We start from the raw sequence: 6,094 nt of genomic DNA, 5'->3' as shown, positions 1-6,094 counted from the left end.
GCTTGCACATGTTCGTGCCAAACCATGTGCCCCCAGGTATTTGAAAATGTGATTATTTTCAGGCAGGGTTCCATGCATGTAAAAATCGGATTTGTTTTAGTTATGAGAATGATTGACAATGGTTCAGTGAACTGTATACTGTAAAAAAAAAGGTGTATATAGAGTGTGACTTTTGACTCAGAAGTTTGCTTAACTCTTTTCATGTGTATTTTATACTTATTTACTTTATCCCTTAAAATGCAGATTTTATTTAACAAATTTAACAAAATTCTTAATGTTTGTTTTAATATGCAATAACACATAGTGCAATAACACATGTTCATAAAATAGTTATAATTTTTTTCTGCCTTGTTCTCAGTGAATTAGAAAAGATTTTACATACTCTGTGGACAGAACATGCTGCATTTTTACAGCAGAACCTTAAACTTTAAGAGTCACCCCTAAAATGACGCTCCAAACTCTTTGGCAGTCGGTTGGCCGGTTGTTCGCTTGGCCCGTTCGCCGTCATGTGCGCTAAGCCCTTATGGTCGGGTGGCTTTGTTGTTCTGCCTTTTGTGTTTTCGAGCCGCGTGCCAAGTCCGGTTCCTAATAATGAGGGTGACGATAGCTCTGAGTCCTCAAGAGAGGCTTCTCCGAGCTCCACGTCAATTACCTCACCACACTCTCCCAGGCCAGCACCCACATCTATAAACTTTTATACGCGCATCACCGCTGCCAAGACACAGAGATGGATTTGATGATTCACTGTAATGTTGTTCTTTTTTTTTTCTTTTGCAGATATTGTTCCTCAACAAGTTCATGTGGCATTGTTCTTTTATGGGAGATGGTTTATATTTGCAGAGCACAAACATCTTCCAAAACTGAATAAGTATCGTAATGGGCCAACATTTTAAAGGCATGTTCATAAATGGCGATGTTGAATCTGAATCTGTTTTTCAGATTCCATTCATCAGCTCCTCCATTACCAACTGACATCATTTGATTGATACACAAACAAAGGGTGCACATCCAGTGTGGGAAAACCAGGACTGCCCTATCAGACACAACACTACAGTCATCTGCATAGGAATCCTTTTCTTCATGAGTCATCACAGTGATACTCTCACAGACTCCTCAAATAGCAGCTGACCGTGGGACAGACACTTCTCAGATCTGACACTCACTCTCGTCTGATAGAAAATATCAGTCATGTCATGTTAGGATCTGTGCTGAAGGTCTGATCAGCCAAAACACCAGCTAATCAATGAATTGGCTGATCCGTTAAGTAAGCAGTGTTACGCCTGTGTTATTCTTGCTCTTAAGTTGCACTTATCAAGGTGTGCAGGCTCCCGTCTAACCAGAGTCAGGTGTTGCCTTCAAAGTGATGTGAATGTTTTTTTTTTTTTAAGCGGCAGTGTCGTGATTTAATATGGAGGACACTGCCCCCCTCTGTTTAAAGAGCAGGTGAAGAGCCAATGTGATGGGGCTCCTGACTCTGGTAAATACCCAGATCTGACCTATCAGATTGGTTCCAGGGCAAACTCCTCTTTCAAGTAGTTTTGTTATGTTATGTTGGCTGACTAATTCATGAAGGACAAAATGTACTTCATTCATGGTGAGGGGAGGAGGCATAACTTGTCTGCTAAGAATATTGCTGATCTCACTTGCCCAGCACCCCAGGTAGCCATGGATCCGACATACAGTACACTGACGTAGACATACAGTACAGGCATACATTCTGTGCAGCTCAGGGTGCCGCTTCTTTCTACTGTAAAAAGCCTGCGATGGCACAGAGCCAAGCTATTTACAGTGTGTGTGTGTGTGTGTGTGTGGGGGCAGAATAAAAAAAAAGTGCTGATCATCACGGAGGGTCTGCCGAGCGGCCGCTCCTGAGCAGGCACTGGGGTAATTAAACACATCTGCATGTTTGCCTTGGCAGCCACTGGTGGGAGTCGTGCCTCCAAAGCGCTCACCGGTGGTCCCGGCGCTCGCCGATTGCAGCGAGTCATCACTCACGGTGATGATCTATGGCCCCACTGATCCCCCCCCCCCCCCCCCCCCCCCCCCCCACACACACACACACATACCCCTCACTGATCCTCACCGCACTCTAATGAGAACTGAGAGCCGTAGCGGGAACACGCACTTGCAAGTCTGGAAACGCTTCTCGCCTCCCCATCATCATCAGCATCGCTCACTGAAAGCGTGCGCCGAAGCTTTTGTGGACAAGCCTTTGTCTTCCTCTTAATACTGTACAATGTGTGAAACCGCTGAGAACTTGCTAAAGGCTTTTCTCAATCATCACACAATTTGCTGTAGTACAACTCGTTTATTTTGCAGCAGTGATGTTTGCTACAAGTTGTTTACATGTTTAAAAGAATAGATAAAGACCGAAAATGAAAGATGTATGACTTACGATGACAAATTTGATATTTGTAAATGTTAATTCATCTCTTTTACTGCTTTTCACCCATACAGTAAGTCTTTCATTTAACTATATCCTATTGGAGTATATAAACAAGTGTGGCTCTCTCTTGTCATTTGTTTGCATTTTGCTGGACTTAACCAGTTATGTTACAAGCCCTCGGAAAAGATGTAAAACACACAAGACACACACAACCTCAAACCAAACCGGAAAATGGCACATGTCACCGGTCAACCAGTAATTATATATTTCAGACCCCGGGCCACAACAACACAAAACACTGAAACCAGTATCTATATAAAAGTATCTGATTTATTAATATTACACAGTAGAAAAGAAAACAAATTATAAAAATACTATTCAATAAAAGTAGAATCAGAGCTTGACGAATAACACAGTCTCTCTGGGGTAATATCACCAAGCAGCACAGTCTCTCAGGAACGTTATCACAAGGCCAAGGGGTTGGGGTTAAATCGAGGGGAAAACCACTCCGATGCCACTAGGGGTCACTCAGTCCTAAATCCAGCTCACGATCCCGAGTTGCATCCAGCTCCAATCCAGTCCGGAACTTCCGGGTTGCTAGACAGTCAGTCTTCTCGGGAGCTGACGAGTTAACAGAAACAGCAAATCACAAACTAGACACCGCGGGAGTATTCAAACTTCGAACACATTTAACAGGTGAAAATCTTACGGCCCTTCGGTCAGGGATCGTTGCACTCATCAAAGACTCAGTGTCGGGGACGTAGCTCGAGAACGGTGGAAGGCAGGCGGCAGCGGGATCGAAGCAGGCGATGACAGCGGCGGCGTTTCATCGGAGGTACCGTGGTCAGGAGAGCGACGTTCTGGATCTGATGCAGGCGGGGAGCGGTGACGGGCCAGTCATTCGATTGCCGTGGAGATCCCGTAAGTTTGGAGTCCATGGCTTTTTATGGGGGAAGGAGTTAGCATTCTAGCCAATGGCTGGCTAATAGGATCATTGGTAGGGAAAGGTCTCAGGTGTGTATGTTTACATGCAGTCTCATCACACGTGCAGCACAGCAACCAATAATAAGCATTCTAGGGATCTACGTAGTGATCATAACAGTCCACAACAATGTAAACAATCACAGGACTTCAAACCGTCACATCAAAATAGGTGCACAAACACACAACAAAATGCACATCAATCCACAGCCTTTGACATTCCCCCCCACTGTTCTGGTGGTCGTCCCGAGCACCTCAATGGCCAAAATACCACTCCCTATACCCCTTTGCTATGGTGGCCTTCAACTTCCTACCCTACCATAGTGCCCTTTAACCCCCCCTCTGTTTTAGTGGTCAGTCCCCTTGACTACTATTGTCTGTACCTTCTTGGCAAGATGCCTTGGGACTCCCGTTGGGAGCGCCGGAAGGGGTTCTGTACTTCCTCACCCTGGGGAGTAGCCAATTGAGTGGACGGCCCGGGCTGATTGGCACCTAGAGGCTCTGGCACTTGGGCTGGATTCAGACCATCTGCTGGACGTTCCGATGGTGGCTCTGTAGCTGGAACCTGGACAGGCAAGAACATAGGTTGACTCAACTGGTACAAAGGATTGGATTCACGTGACCGAACAATGGGTGTCCCTACGCTGGTGGCTGTTTCCGGTTCCCAGGTGCAGGGGCGCAAGTTGTTACGGTGTATGGTCTTTTCTGGTCCTGACCTTCCTTCTGGGCGTATCTTATAGACCGGTTGGCCTGAGTGGACCTGGGCAATGACCACAAAGGGTGTTGGTTGCCAATGAGGGGCCAGTTTCCCATGGGAGCGTCTCCGGAAGTTTCTCACCAGCACTCTTTCACCAGGTAGCAAAGGTACTGCTCGGCTCCTACGGTCATAACGCTGTTTATCTCGTTCCTGCCGTCTCTGGCTATGGTACTGGGCCTGTTGAAAAGCATTGGTCAGTATTCTGTGGTGGGCACGAACCCAGTCATTCAAATCGTATTTAAGCTGCTGTGGTGCTGTACCGGTGGCTATGTCTACCGGCACCCTTGCATGCCTACCATACATGACAAAGTATGGGGTCATACTTGTGCTGGAGTGTACTGTGGTGTTGTATGCCAGGAGGAGCGCCGGTAGATGATCTGGCCAATGAGCCTTGTTTTGTTCCTCCAAGGAACCCAGCAGCGATAGCAACGTCTGATTGAAACGTTCGCACGCCCCGTTCCCCTGAGGGTGGTAAGGGGTCGTGCGTAACTTCATACACCCATACAGCTGACACAAGTGATCCAACAGTGAAGATTCGAAAGCTGCCCCTTGGTCTGACAGGATCTTCTCTGGGCAGCCCCAGGTCTGAATCAGACCCCGCCAGAGCACCCGGGCTGTGGTCTCGGCTGTCTGGTCCTTAGTTGGGAAGGCCCAGCCATACCTAGAAAACAGGTCGGTTACAACTAACAGGTAAGGGTAGGTATCCGCTGGTCTCCCCAAGGACAAGTAATCGATGGCCACAGTCTCTAAAGGGTAAGAAGTGGAAATGGAGTGCATGGGGGCTCTCACCTCTGGTCCAGCCTTATTGCAGGTGCATGTAGGGCATTCCGCCGTCCAGTCCCTCAGGTCTCTACCCATTCGGGGCCAAAAATAGCCTTGACGTATGGCTGCTTCGATCCTCTCCACACCCAGATGACCGAGTGCTACATGGTAACGTTCCCACAGCCGCCTTGCTAGTGCCTGGGGGACTACCAGCTGTTTACGGGTCTGTCCAGTCACAGGGTCCTTCACCTCTCGTTGAAGTCCTTCCGTACCCAGACGTAGACGATCCCAATCCAACAGGAGGCGACGTGCCCTCTCGGGAGCAGCTTGGCGGATGATTCGATCTGGCTGCTCACCTTGTCGTAGCCACGAGCAGATTTCCTGGAGTGCTGGGTCTGCTCTTTGCTGTGTCAGCCAGCCCTCAGAGTCCTCTGGTACTCTGGGGTCCTCTCCACCGATGTACAGGATGTTGGCCTGTGGCTGAGGGATTGGTCCCAACCTGGATAATGCATCTGCGTTGCGGTTTGCAACACCTGGACGGAACTTGAGGGTGAATTGGAAGTTGGCAAGTTGGGCCACCCATCTCTGCTCCGTTGCTCCCAAGCGTGCTGAATCTAGGTGGACCAAAGGACTATTATCAGTGAAGATTGTAAAAGTGGCACCCCATAAGTAATCCTTGAACTTTTCCGTCACCGCCCACTTGAGACCCAAGAGTTCTAGTTTAAAAGAGCTGTAGTTCTTGTCATTTCTCTCTGAGGGGTGAAGGCTCCTACTAGCATAGGCTATCACTCGCTCACGACCCTCTTGCACCTGAGCCAGTACAGCTCCTAACCCCTCAAAACTGGCATCGGTATAGAGGTTAAAGGGCTTCGAAAAGTCTGCAAATGCTAGGATGGGGGCGCTCAATAAGGAGTCCTTCAACCTCCTAAAAACTGCATCACACTCAGGAGTCCATTGCACTGGCTGATCTTTCTTCCCTAGGGCAGCCGTGCCAACCAATAAGCTATGGAGGGGGGCAGCTATCTTAGAAAAGGAGGGAATAAATCTTCTATAATAACCAACAAACCCCAAAAATGACCTAACCTCCTTCACTGTGGCAGGGGGTGGCCATTGTTGGACTGCTGCGGTTTTTTCAGGGTCTGTCGCTACTCCCTCCTTGCTCACCACATGGCCCAGGAAATTGACCTTCCTTTGAAAGAACTTGCATT

At 48.1% G+C, this 6,094-nt stretch overlaps 1 long non-coding RNA gene across 2 annotated transcripts; it reads right to left on the bottom strand.

Annotated features, from left to right (window-relative positions):
* Window positions 1–3,709: 3,709 nt before the first annotated feature.
* Window positions 3,710–4,678, bottom strand: LOC134094754 (uncharacterized). 2 transcript variants are annotated; one of them, XR_009940490.1, is made up of 3 exons: window positions 4,385–4,678; window positions 4,011–4,301; window positions 3,710–3,932 (listed from the first exon to the last, which is right to left on the bottom strand). It is a non-coding gene; the product is annotated as an uncharacterized LOC134094754 (long non-coding RNA). The 2 variants fall into 2 exon arrangements; XR_009940489.1 differs by having other exon boundaries at window positions 4,448–4,678.
* Window positions 4,679–6,094: the final 1,416 nt, after the last annotated feature.

The sequence above is a fragment of the Sardina pilchardus genome, chromosome 10, assembly GCF_963854185.1.
Source record: "Sardina pilchardus chromosome 10, fSarPil1.1, whole genome shotgun sequence".
In the NCBI taxonomy this organism is placed as follows: Eukaryota; Metazoa; Chordata; class Actinopteri; order Clupeiformes; family Clupeidae; genus Sardina; species Sardina pilchardus.
The sequence above is the reverse complement of the archived record's forward strand: the minus strand, read 5'-3'. Positions and strand labels throughout refer to the sequence as shown.